At 37.2% G+C, this 12612-nt stretch overlaps 1 protein-coding gene across 2 annotated transcripts in view; it reads right to left on the reverse strand.

Annotated features, from left to right (window-relative positions):
• Positions 1-12612, reverse strand: part of Spred1 (sprouty related EVH1 domain containing 1) — an 86285-nt gene that overhangs the window by 53761 nt on the left and 19912 nt on the right. The window contains exon 1 of one of the 2 annotated variants that reach the window (XM_048793116.1): positions 10648-10732. The exons of the other annotated variant lie outside the window; for it this stretch is intronic. The gene's annotated coding sequence lies outside the window, so the exon portion shown is untranslated. Of the gene's footprint in view, positions 1-10647; positions 10733-12612 lie in introns of those variants that run through there. 2 annotated transcript variants of the gene reach the window in all.

Genomic DNA, 12612 nt, shown 5'->3' on the forward strand with positions numbered 1-12612 from the left:
AAGAGGTTCTATAAGCAAAACAGCTCCTACAAGCCATCCACATTCTTTGGCCCTTGGCTTCCCTCTTGCTTCCAAGCCAGGTATACTGCTTCTCTATGAGCCTTCTGTAGTAACTTCTCTTTCTGTCCACAGTCCCACAGTCAGAAAAGGTTCTCTACTTTTTAAACACTTGTGATTAGACTATAGCCATGCAGATAATCCAGGTTAATCTTCCCTATATCAAAACTCATAACTGCAACCATACCTGCGAAGTCCTAGTGTATTTACAAGCTCTGGGGATTAGGGCAAGGCCATCTTTGGGGAGGGGAGGAATAGAGGGCACATTATTCTACCATAAACGTAATAGAAAAAAATGATATTCTCTTAAAAATAACTCTCAAAACAGGAGGAAAGAAAAAAGGAAGGAACAGAGGGAAAACAGGCAGAGCTCATGAATAAAGTCCACAAAAGAAAAATGTATATGCCATCAAATATATAAAGAAAATAAACTACTTACAAGAAAAACACAAATTAAAGAGATGAGCAACTATCAAGACATTTGTTAATAAAGGAGTTGATTCAGGTGTATAGAATAAATTAGTCTGACCAATTTTAAAGGTCATTTGAAAATATCCATCAAAATTTAAGATGCACATATTCTCTGACGTAACAAATTCAACTTCTATTCCATGTATAAATTATACCACTATGAGCAGAGTTTAAAGAGAATTATGAAACATCTATCTAATGGGATACTAAGCAACCATGACAAAAATGAGGAAGCTCCTTCTATGGTCAAGGGAGCTAATCTCCATTTATTCAGTTTCCTCCCACCCCAAAAGGTAGACAAATATGTTTAAAAGTCACCATTTAGAGCAGGAGGGAATCCATTGTCTTATATATGAATAGGAGAAAATGGGACAGAAGGACAAAGGCAACTTTCTTTTCATTAAATACTCTTCTATTTTTTGAATTTTATACCAGGTGTAGGCATTATCCATTCAAAAATCTGTTTTTCAAACTTCACTTCTAAACATATACACACACACGGTATATAGACCCTGAAGGACTATGAATTAAAAACAGTACTTGTCTCTATAACAGGAATTAGCAAATTTTGTATACTTTCCCTTTAAAATACAACTGAGAATTTTCAATGGTATACAGATTTTAACAGCATTAACCCCTGCCCTGATGTCAAAACCTAGTGTACCTTACACAATGCACCCTTTCCAAAAACTTCTGAAAACTAACAATAACTCTTTTCCCACCTACTTAAAATTTATAGTTCTCCCCAATACACCCTAACTTGCTCAAATACAGTCTTGGCAACCCAGTTTCTTCTTCTACAAAGTAGCCAACAATTCACATCATATGCATTTAATTCTTCTAGAGATGCTGGAATCATATCATTAAAGTAATTGTTCTATAGGAATTGTAGGGTAATCAGCAAATAAGATCTCATCTGAAGAAAGGCTGGATGTTCTTATATTACATATACAAAAAATAGACAAGTCCTAAGAAAGAAGATGTGAATTCACAAGGTAGGCAAGCAGGGGAAGTATTTTAGTCTTATTATGCTTGGATCTAGATTTCAAGAAAGAAAGATACACTTGAGAGGAGTTCCTGAATGGCAGAAGAAATAAGATTCTTACCTTTCTAAAGGAAGCACAGGTCTAAGTGAGGTATGTCTACATATTCCAAGGTGAACATGGATGATCTTGAACTTGTAAATCATTATCTAATTATAGATGTTACTCTTCAGGAAGTCTACCCTGATGCTAGTAATGGGTTATTATCTTTTGTAAATGTTTCCATCATGTAAGGTGAGAGTGGAAGACTTATATAATTGATAGTTACCTTATAATTGATGGTTACCATGTCTTTGATGGTTCATTGTAGCCAATGATTCTTACTTAAAATAAAAGTTGGACACCATTCCATTTTTCTGGCTTAGATTAAGTATGTGATATCTTATGTCTACCACTATATAGTCATATGAGAAGTTCCTTTTAAATAGCTAGAAATAAAGCATAGGTGTTTATTATTCTTGTTTCTAATGTTTTTAGTAAAATTATATTTGGGTCGTATTTGTGCTACCAGAGATTATAATGACAACTGTGGGTTTATGCATGGGATAAAGTATTATTCTTCTGACCACTTTAGGGGAGTGGCAAGAGCATTCAGTGAGAGATCTTTTTTCTCTCCATTCAGGGAGATTCAGGTGACCTTCCGGTGAAGGTAATTTCTTCATTGTCAACATCTGAAGATGGGTTTTACTAAAGAAGCCAGCAGAATCCGTTACACTGAATACCCAAAACTTCTGAATACATTGCCAACTCCTTTTCAAAGGTTCTGTTCATGTAACTTCATTAAGGAGTGGTGAAAAGCACTATTTTTCCAAATGCACCTAAAGGCACATATTTAGAGTGTGGCTTTATCCATGTTAAGAACGCACCTAAGGGGAGATCCAAGCTGGCAGGGCCAGAGGAAGGCAGCATTCTGTGTTGCTCTGTGACCTGGGACTAAAGTAGTGAGAATACAGCATCTCTGCCAGTGATGTTCCTGCTCCCGCACAGGAATCAGAGCCATGTGCCCAAAGAGGGCTCAAGGCCTCAGTGTCAGAGTAGGTCTCCCAACTACTCCCACACACAGGACTACCAGGTGCCCGAGCAGGACCATTGGCATCAGCACCTGCACAGAATTTTCGGCCACCCACCCAAGCAGAAATCCCAGATGCGGCTCCCATGAAGAACACCCTGCAGCTTCCCACATGCAGGAACTCCGGCCGCCCACCCCTCTCTTGTGGACCCCCATCTACCAACGTGGAGCTCCCCGGGTGGCTTCCATATCTTGGGACTCTGTAGCAACAGAGATAGTCCCCTATGCACAGTAGCCTGCCTGTACCAAAGAACTTCACACAGGCTCTGAAGTCAGCAGACAAGCCAAACACTACATGCCTCAGAGCTCATAATCCAATGCCACTGCCTGGCTCCCTCCACCCGACCGGAGGGACCCGACCCGACCGACCCGACCCGACCGACCTGACCCAACCTGACCCCCCCCATAGCTGAAAGCAACTACCTTTGGTCACCTTCATCACCATCTTTAGTGGGGGCGACTCCCACCAGTTTGGAACTCTGGCTGGCCAGGTTCCCAGTTTCTAACTCCCCCTTCTCCCCAGCAGCGGCTAACCCAGCACAGTGGCTGCCCAACACAAAACAGTTCTCAGTGGGGCAGGTGCACAGCATGCCGAAAGCGCCAAGCTCAAGAGCCCCAGAGAGAAAGGTCCCTTATTAGGAAGTAGTAAGGGAGAGGGTGAGTGTGATACAGTTTAGAGACTAACACAGAGATGAGGAACTGAGAGGTCTTCAGGCGAAATATGGAAATAAGATCAGGCTTTCACATCACATGAGTGGGCCCAAAAAGAGATCCTTGAGGTGCAGTCTCCCTTCATGATCAGCAGGTACCACACCCCACTTCCAGGTACCCTCCAATCAGGACCAACCCTCCCACCCTGGTTACCTTCACCATCCTGAGGGCAGAGATACCAGCTAACAACAAACAACCCTGCATATTAGATGAGAAGGGAAGCAGGAAAGATACTGATCATGCACCAAAACAATCCCCATTTCTTCCTTAGAGATTTTTTTTTTTCTTCTTCCTTTCTATTCTCCTGTCCTCACATCCCCAACATATGTGAAACCAAGTACTTTGCATGAATTAGGATTTTGAGGACTGGGACGTCTGAATAGTGTATTACAGTTGTGTTGTATATTCTTTTTTTCTCTTTTTTTCCCACCAATTTCAACTATTTTAACATTTTTTATTTTTCTTAACATATATGTGTGTTTGTTTTATGTACTCTACTGTCTTCCCATTTACTTGTCTACTCCAAATTACTTCCTCTCCCTTCTCCTGCTACTTATCTTCCTCTTTAGATTTCTCTTTCATACTTCCTAAGACATAACAACTCTATATCCTCACATCCTACCTCCTCAGCATATCATCCTTCTCCTCACTCGGCTTCTTTGTCCACCATCAGAAACTATAAACCCTTTTACAAACCTACTGAGTATACTGTAGATAATAATTGAATTCACCATTTCTGTACATTGTGACCAAACTGTAAACGTTTTAATAGCAAACATTTGTTTTCAGTGTGTATACTGTTTACATTGGGATCTGATAACATTGTCCTTCACCTCATAGGAGACCCTTTGGATCCCTATAGGGGCACTATAAGCCTACAGGGTAAAAACAGTAGTACTGAGGATCCACAGTGCTAGAAGGGAAGACACAAGCAATATAAAAAGACAAGGGAAGAAAGTGCCCCAAACAAATCAAGACACCACATTATTAGAATTCATGGCCAGCACAGCAGAAGAAAATACAGAGAAGGAGTTCATGATGTACATGATTAAAATGTTCTGCAAATTAAAGGATGATATAAGAGAGCAAATACAGGCAGCAAAAGATCATTTTGACAAAGAGCTACATAAACAAATACAGGAAGCAAAAGATTACTTCAATAGGGAGATAGAAGTCCTAAATAAACCAAATTAAAAGTTTAACTGAAAGCATCACAAACAGATTAGACCACTTGGAAGACAGGACCTCAGACAATGAAGACAAAATAGATAATCTTGAAAAGAATGTAGACCACACAGTGAAAATGGTAAGAAACCATGAGCAGAACATTCAAGAAATATGGGATAGCATAAAAAGACCAAATTTAAGAATACACACAAAATCTCGGCATTTAATGTCAAAGAAGTAAGGAATAACAAGGATTAGCCACCAACCTTGAATGTCTAGGATGACAATTCTTCAGGGATCATACACAACCAAATTGGAAATACAAAAAAATATATGGAGATAGTAGCAGGGACCTAGATTTATCAACAGAATAATCTCCTAAGGAAAATAAGTTTTTTGTTTGGTTTGGTTTGGTTTGGTCCAATACTAGGAATCAAACCCAAGGGCACTCTACCACTGAGCTACATCTCCAGCCCATTTTATTTTTTGAGACTAAATTGCCAAGGTTGGCCTCAACCTTGGATCCTCCTGACTCAGCTTCCTGAGATGCTGGAATTACAGGTGTATACCATTACACTTGATTTAAAATGGAAGTATTTCTACAAAACATGACTAAAAACCACCAACATCTGATTGTTCTGGATATGACTGACAATTAGAAGTCCTAAAAGTATCTCCACAAAATAAGCATTCGATACATACTTGAATAGTTGAATCCAGGCAGGGGTAAAGGGTAAAATATTACAGTTGGCACTAACAATATAATCACAAAAAGGTCTAGGAGGAAAAGTTGGGGAAAGTCCTTCAGGGGTTAGGACAATCAAAACTGACCTCACATTCTGGGGGATTTAGAAAGCTGATCTCTAGGCTCAGTGTAAGCACAAAGTAAAGGATGTAAGACAGAACTGTAGATGGCATGGCTAAATTTTGCAATAGTGCTGCCATATAGCACAATCTTCAAAGACTGGGTTTTTCTTTCTTTTTTAAACTTCTGGTACTTAAGGAAATCTCTGTCAAATCATAATATGACCATGTGGTAAATAAATAGAGACTTCAGGACTTACACTTCTGAACTGTGAAACTTACTACAAAGTTATAGTAATTAAAACACTGTGGTACTGGCATAAAAATAGACATGAAAGAATAAGCATTCAGTCTATTGATTTATGTGAAAGGTCGCAAATTAAAGAAGCCATACATAAAAGGTCACATTTTAAATTATTTTGAATAGGTAAACCCCAAAACACAAAGCCATTTGGCAGTTGCCAAGGGATGGGGAAGAGTGGTAATAGAATGTATATGGAATTTTCTTTAAGGATGATAAAAATGTTTTGAAACTAGACAGGGGTGATGTTGTACAACATTGTGACTACACTAAATGCCACTAATTTTTTACTTGAAAATGGTTAAATTCATGTTATGCAATTTCACTCAATGCTTAATACAGGTAAAATGTTAATTATTTTAATCTGTAAATCCAAAATGACACTCAATTAAAAAATAAAAGATTTTCACATTTAAGTTTTTGAAATTTGATGTGCATTTTACGCATGTCGTAGTATATGTCAATTCTGACTAGCTCTCAACAATTATAATACTGGACAGCTAATGAGAAGATTATAAAAATAGGTAACACTACACAAAAAGACATCTTAAAAATCTAGAAGCCTCTTATTAATTAATTAATTAATTAATTACTAGGGATTAAACCCAGGGACTCTTTACCACTGAGCAACAACATCCCTAGCACTTTTTATTTTGAGACAGGGACTCATTAAGTTGTCCAGATTAGCCTTGAACTTGTGATCCTCCTGTCTCATTCCCCCAAATTGCTGGGATTACAGGTGTTTGCCACCACATTTGGCAAGTTTTGTTTTTAAAATAAAATGAAGTTCATTTTTAAACTTAACTGTTAAGGATTCCTCACTGATCTTTTCTTATTAGCTCCAAATTCATAAAAATCCTTATAGTCCCAACAGAGTGCCTCTTTTCAGAGTTCAAAATTCCTAGAACTGAGGCTCACTGTCTGATTTGTCTGCCTTAGATTATTTGCTAATCTCTGAACCAATCACACACCTGGAAAAGGCCTGAAAGTGAAGAACGAATGAGTCCCCCAGGAAAAGTAGATTAAAAAGATTAAAAGCCAAGGTATGCAATGTCTTTGAAGACAGAGGTAGAATGTAGAATCCTGGACCTATTCTTTTAGGGAGGAGTTAAAAAAAAAAAAAACTCAGAAAAACAGTTTACTTAAGAAATGTGGTATTAATGTTTGGATCTTAAATGTCCTCTAGAGGCCATGTACTAAAAGGCTTGGTGGCCAGCCTGTGGTGCTACTTAGAGGTTGTGAAACCTCCAGGAGGTGGGGATTAGTAGGCAGAAGTTAGGTTATCAGGAGGCATGCCCTTCAAGGAGATATTAGAACCTCAACCCATTTTTCCCTCTCTGCTTCCAGGCCACCAAGAGGGAAGAAACTCTGCTTCATTATTCACTCCCTGACATGATGTGCTGCTCAACACATTACAGGCCCAAGCAACATAGTCAAGCAACCACTGACTGAAACTTCTGAAGCTGTGAACTGAAATAAAACTTTCCTCTTTATACATATGTTCCGGTATTTTGTCACAGCAATGGAAAGCCAACACACACAGTAAAAAGATTCAAAGAAAGTAACTAAAAAAACATGGAAATCTTATGTACTAGTTACCTAGCACATATAGATATTTGATTTAAAAATAAATTGTATACATGCATGCTATGGTTTGGATATGAGTTGTCTCCCCAAAGCTCCTATATTAATGCAGGAATATTAGAGATGAAATGATTAAATTACAAAAGTTATGTTTAATAAGTGGATTGGTTCATTTGATAAATTAATAATTTGAATGGACTAACTAGGTGGTAAATGTAGGCAGGTAAGGCATGGAGGAGATGGGTCACTAGGGGATTAAATTTTGTCACCCTGATGATCCCCGAGCACCCCCACCCTTTCTGGCCATGATAAGCTAAGCAGCTTTCCTCCACCATGCTCTCCCACCATGATCCCAAATAAACTTTTCCTCCTCTAAGTTGTTGTGAAGTACTTTGGTCATGGCAACATAAAATCTAAAACAATGAATGAATTTATTGGATCTCTTTTATAAGCCAAACACTATATTAAGCAGAACATAACCAAAGATGAATAAACATAGGTCCCTTTTCTCAAAGTATTCACAAAACAACTATCTTCAATATAATACGGGCAATAATTTTTAGACATTACCCAAAGTTCAGAGGAAAAAGTGATTTTTTCCTGGTAATGGAAGCTCTGAAGTAAATCAAAAGCCTATGTAAAAGGAAACTAGAAATACTCCTTTTAAAGAAAAGAGATCACTGATAGGGGTTGGAATACTTAAGACAGGTGGAAAACTTGCAAAATAAAGTATGATGAAAGTCTAAACACTTTTTCTCTTAAAATGCAAAAGTACTAACAGATTGGTACAATTAATGTAGAACACTGATTCCTCCACTTAAAATAATTAATAAAGTCATAAATTCAGCTTCTGATATCTTTAGTTAGGCCAAATCATTTTAAGTAAGACAGTCTGTCTTTTAGAACGAAGTTAGCAGCTCAAATATTTGAATTTACTCTTACTTCACATTAGATTCAGAGTGACCTACCCTGTTGCTTGTAATAGTATTCAGGTCTTAAAGCAGACAAATGAGCAAAGTAAGTGGCTCTGAGTGCTTATAAGCTTGTAGTGGTGGAGGCTATAGCTATCTAAAGGGATACTTCAAACTCCACTCCAGCAGCTGCCTTGTAGAAATGCAAGTTCATTATTATGAGAATGGTTTGATGTTTTTAAAAATGCTGGAAATTGTGCCTATTGAAATCTCATGATTTCTTATGCATTGACTCATATAAGAAATTTTCATCTTCTGTCTTAAATGACTTTTTAATCAAAGAGAAATATAAATTGTTTTTATCCATTTTACCACTGCATTTATCTGTTTTAAAACTAAACAACTATATAATAAAAACTATACAAATAAACAGAGCATGCTTTGGGATCTACCAAATAATTCATTAGCAACAAGGAACTATTAGTATTCTATTTACTTACTTACACTATCACTTTAATGCATTTTTCACTTCAAAGTGTTAAATATATTTAGGTTCTAAACATAAAATCCCAAACTTGCAAGACCTCAGCCAATGCATTAACAGAAGCTACTTGCCTTTATGATCCCTTCTATTGCTCAATCACTAATCTGCAACTACAACCGCATCTCTCTACTCCTTAAGTAGTTCTCTTCTACCCCAGGTCTCTATACTTCCTTTTTCCTTTACTGGGATTCTCCCCTGAGATATTCTATTGGCTTACTCCTTCTTCAGTATCAGCTAATGTGAATCATCCTCAAATGAGTAGGACCAGGCTACTCTCTCTTTATTTTCCTGAAATTATTTTATTTACTTATCAATTTAAACAATTATTGTTTCTTTTTAAAAAAAAATTTTTGTTTTTTTACACAAATGGAGTACAACTTTTCATTTCTCTGGTTGTACATATGTAGGTCTCACCATTTGTGCCATCATACCCATACATAGGGGTAACACTGTCCATCTCATTCAATTATCTTCCCCCCCACACACACACACACTCACACTCCCCTCCCCTCTTTATCTCACTCTAGTCAGAATGGCAATTATCAAAAAATCAAGCAACAATAAGTGCTGATGAAGGTGTAGGGAAAAAGGTACACTGATTCATTGCTAGGATTGTAAAACGGTACAACCACTTTGGAAAGCAGTAGAAATACCTTAGAAAACTCAGAATGGAACCACCATTTGACCCAGCTATCCCACTCCTAGGTCTATACCCAAAGGACTTAAAGCAGCATGCTACAGTGATGCAGCCACCTCAATGTTTATAGCAGCTCAATTCACAATGCTAACCTTTGGAAACAGCTTAGATGCCCTTCAATAGATACACGAATAAAGAAACTGCGGTATATATACAAAATGGAATACTACTCACCCTTAAAGGAGAATGGAATTATGGCATTTATGGGGAAATGGACAGAGTTAGAGAATACCATGCTAATTGATGTAAGCCAATCCCCAAAAACCAAAGGCCAAATGTTTTCTCAGGTAAGTAAATGCTGATCCATAATGGGTGCGGGGCAAGGGAAGAATGGGGGAACTTTGGATCTTTCTTTTTAATAAGATTTCTTTTTCATGTGTGCAGAATCTTTGTTTTCCTTGCTCACTACTGTATCTAACAGAACATTATCTGGGATATAGTGGATGCTGAGTAAATGAATGGAAAGGCATACAAATTCCCAACCTTCCTTACAATATTAACATGCCATTTCTATGATCCTCTATAAAAACAAAATATTTTTTGAAATTTTAGCAAGATGATGTAGGAAACTTTCAAATCCCAGCATCCTCTACCATAATCTTTTGAGTTCTTTTTCTCTAGAAGCCACCATTCGCCCTGTGCCCTTTAGGTCAGGTCAATATAAAACATTTCATAACAACTCTAATGACATAGAGAGGTAGAAATAGGTACATTCTTACAATCCAGACAAAAACCATAAAATACAGAATTTTTCACAATTACATGTCATTTTCATAGAAGATAAGACTATTTCAGATCTCAGAGTGATTTCAAGTCCTTCCAGGAACCAGGTATACTCTGTATCCTAAGAGAGTTGAAGGAAGAATAGAGGTAAATTAGAAGAGGAAAAGGAAAAAAGAGTTTTCCTGATAGAAAACTATTTTATGTAAAAGACACAAAGGAAGAAAGAGCAATAGAGAAAATGATAAACTAAAAGATTCATACAGATTTTTTTATTAAAGACGAGAAAGGGAGCACTAATAGGACATATAGACTGGCTCACACAGAATCATATTAAGGATTCTACTTTTAATATTAAGAAAAACCAGATTTTTAAAAGAAAAATAATATAAAATCTACACTTAAAAAGGAAAATCACACTGCCTTAGAAATTAAAGGAAAAGATGATAGAAGAAAAGGGAGTGAAGAGTGAACACAAACAGTAGTTTACTAATCCAGGTGAGAAATAAAGACTAAGATGAGATAACTGGAAAAATGGACCAGAAAATTTAATGGACTAAAGACATACTTTGGAGGTAAAATTGTACGCAGAGTGCTTCCAAAACTCTGATCTCTCTGATGTATCTCTGTGCCTTTTCAATTGCTTCCATTGTCTGAAATAAAGATGTTTTTATGTATTTTAAACAAAGAATTAATGGGATAATGACCATTACCTATTAACCATCCCATATATCCTGTACTACCACAACACTACAGCTTATTTGTTATATTTCACTGTTATTTTCTGTGATACTTCCCACCTGTCCCCTACTTACTGCAAAGCTCAAAGATCTTTGTTTTGTTCTCTAAATAATCCCTAATCTAGAAGAGTACCTGGCAGTGAGTCAGCACTAAATAATATCCACTGAATAAATAACATTTCAATTAGGAAGAGGAGATTTTCATAGTAATTATCACAGAATATGGTAAATATATAGTATTTGAAAGAGTGAGTCGACAGGAGGTTCTTTCAACCGGGCAGCAGGGGTAGTGGAGAAAAAAAAATTAAGATAAAGTATTTAAAATAGTGTGGTATAGATGAAATGGAACAAGGTTTCTCAGTTTACAGTTCATTAAATTCATGCATCACAATAATCTACTGTATTTATTATAAAACTGACTCCTAAATCCCGAAGTTTTGAATCAAGATTTCCTGAAGGTAAGGCCCATGGAGATGCTTTATTAAAAAAAAAAAAAAATGAACTGATACTTATACAGAATATGTATGAATGCCACAGGAATGGAGTCCAGACTCAAAAATATTTAATATGTGATAACAATAAGGTATATCAAATCTATGGACAACAGACAGATTATTTAAAGAATAGTGTCAAAGTAAAAGGCAAGCCTTCTGACAACAAATTAGAACTTGAATCTCTACGTTAAACTACAATTCACCTGTAGCTCAAGAGTTAAAATCAAGAATCAACAAATGGGACTTACTCAAACTAAAGAGTTTTTTCTCAGCAAGAGAAACAATAAGAGAGGTAAATAGGGAGCCTACATCCTGGGAACAAATTTTTACCCCTCACACCTCAGATAGAGCCCTCATCTCCAGAGTATACAAATAACTCAAAAAATTGAACAATAAGAAAACAAACAACCCAATCAACAAATGGGCCAAGGATTTGAACAGACACTTCTCGGAGGAGGATATACAATCAATCAGCAAATACATGAAAAAATGCTCACCATCCATCGCTAGCAATCAGAGAAATGCAAATTAAAACCACCCTAAGGTACCATCTCACTCCAGTAAAAAAGGCAGCCATTATGAAGTCAAACAAGAAAAAGTGCTGGCGAGGATGTGGGGAAAAGGGTACACTGGTGCACTGCTGGTATGACTGCAAACTGGTTGGGCCAATTTGGAAATCAGTATGGAGATTCCTCGGAAAGTTGGGAATGGAACCACCATTCAACCCAGCTGTTCCCCTTCTCGGACTATTCCCAAAAGACCTAAAAAGAGCATACTACAGGGATACAGCGTCATCAATGTTCACAGCAGCACAATTCACAATAGCTAGACTGTGGAACCAACCTAGATGCCCTTCAACAGATGAATGGATTAAAAAAATGTGGCATATATACACAATGGAATATTACTCAGCAATAAAAAACAACAAAATCATGGCATTTGCAGGGAAATGGATGACATTAGAGCAGATTATGCTAAGTGAAGTCAGCCAATCCCTTAAAAACAAATGCTGAATGTCTTCTTTGATATAAGGGGGGCGACTCAAAACAGAGCAGGGAGGAAGAGCATGAGAAGAAGATTATCATCAAACAGGGATGAGAGGTGGGAGGGAATGGGAGAGAGAGGGGGAATTGCACGGAAGAGGGAAGGAGACCCGCATTGTTATACAAATATACATATAAGAGGATGTGAGGTGAAGGGGAGGAAAATAAATAAATAAATAAATAAATAAATAAATAAATTAGAGAGAGTGAGAGAAATGAGCTATGGTAGATGGGGTAGAGGGAGGGGAGGGGAGGG

The sequence above is a fragment of the Marmota marmota genome, unplaced genomic scaffold (assembly GCF_001458135.2).
Source record: "Marmota marmota marmota unplaced genomic scaffold, marMar, whole genome shotgun sequence".
Taxonomy (NCBI): domain Eukaryota; kingdom Metazoa; phylum Chordata; class Mammalia; order Rodentia; family Sciuridae; genus Marmota; species Marmota marmota.